Source organism: Lepus europaeus, chromosome 12 (assembly GCF_033115175.1).
Source record: "Lepus europaeus isolate LE1 chromosome 12, mLepTim1.pri, whole genome shotgun sequence".
Lineage (NCBI taxonomy): Eukaryota > Metazoa > Chordata > Mammalia > Lagomorpha > Leporidae > Lepus > Lepus europaeus.
The window spans coordinates 52,081,048-52,082,846 of NC_084838.1; positions in this window are offsets into that span (position 1 = coordinate 52,081,048).

The following is a 1,799-nucleotide window of genomic DNA, read 5'->3' on the forward strand; positions in this document are numbered from 1 at the left end:
GCAATTTTATGTTGCTTGCTGACATATGAAATTTTTGGTGTAGAATACAGGCTTGTTCTAGGTGTCTGATGGAAGTTGTATTGCAGGAGGTAAGATAATCAACCTTTTTGTTGCCTTGGAAAATAAAGCCTGATAACCCAGTATGTGATCTTATGTGTGATATATACCATGGGTGTTTTCTGTTCTCAGCTCTTTAAGTGTTGTGAACATCTGGTCACTTGGCTTATTGGTCGGGTTAAAGACTGCAAAGGGGATCATCTTTGCTACCTGTACTGAGTATTTGCTGTCCGAAAATATATTTACTGGCCCATCCTAAGGAGTAGAACCTTGCTTATTGCCCTTGTTTCTCCCATCTGTACTGATACCCCACGGGGTTCTACATAGATCTTACCTTTTTCTGTTGAGGATTTGATCACTATTTCAAACAGTGACTCGTTGGCATCCGTAAACGCATATGGTGCCATGGGTATAGGTTGATTAGCAGGGAAAGCATGTTTTGGATAGTCTGTTTCTAAGGTTTGCAACATCTGGAGTAGTCTGTCCACTGGCAGGTGATTGTCAACCTGTCCTGGGAAATTTATCATTAAAGCTTGAAAGAGCATGCTATTCTGCATCAATATGGACAGTTCTAATTGTGATGGGGTAGCAACACTATGTCTGGCTCTGTGTTAAATATCTTATTGGCATAATATCTTAATTTAAGTTCCATCATAAGGGTGGCATCTAGTTTGTTAACTATTTTACGAAATTCACTCCAGGCTGTGTGCACCCAAAAAAGTGGCCCGTGTTGTTGCCAAATAACTCCTAAGGGGCCCTTGAGGGTGGATAAGGTTATGGCAAATAGAGGCACCTGAGGGTCATATCTAAAGGTTTTTAAATTTGACAACTTGATGTTGATATTTTCTACAGTGGATTCTTCTGCTAATGTCAATATCTAAGCTCTGCAGGTGTTAGGGGAAGGAAGGGCTTTAACCAATTGATTTGGCTGCATAGTTGCTAAAGTTCATTAAGTGAGTATTTATGCTTGACTTTTAGGTTTGGGCCATTGGAGATATATGGGAGGAGATTTGATAACCCAGGAATTTGAAGGGCGAAAACTGTTGTACCTTTTCTGTGGCAATAGACAAACCAAGGAATTGTAAATTTCTTACTGTCTCACTTAGGCCTTCAGAGTTGCCACATTCTTGTGAGCAAGTAAGATATCATCCACATAATGTATGACCAAGCACTGATCTTTAAGTGTGCTGGTCTCATGAGAAACGTATCTTTGGCAAATGGCATTGCTATTTTTCATGCCTTGTGGGAGTATTGTCCACTGAAATCTTTTTGTAGGGAGCTGGAAATTGGGCTCCCATACTGTAAAGGTGAAGTGGGCCTTCTCCTCCTCCATGATGGAAATGGAAAAGAAGCACTATTTGATATCAAGGGTGACTATGTGGTATCCGTTAGGGATGGCCCCTGGATGGGGAATGCCAGCCTGGCATGTTCTCATCTTTTTTATGATTTTGTTGATGGCTCTCAAATCCTGTTGTACCCTATATTTTCCCTGTTTCTTTGGTATCACAAAAATGAGCATGTTGTGAGGGCTAGTGGAGGGCTCTATATGTCCCTTTTCCAATTGTTCCTGTACCAATTCTCTAAGGATGCCAATTTGAGTTGTAATATTGGCCACTGATCTACCCAGTTACCTGTTTTTTTCCCATTCAATGGGGATTGGGCCTGGTTTTTGTATGAGGTAAATAGCGGTCCCTAGAATTGGGGGTGAATCTTACTTGTAGGCTCTCCATTAAAGCTGTTGG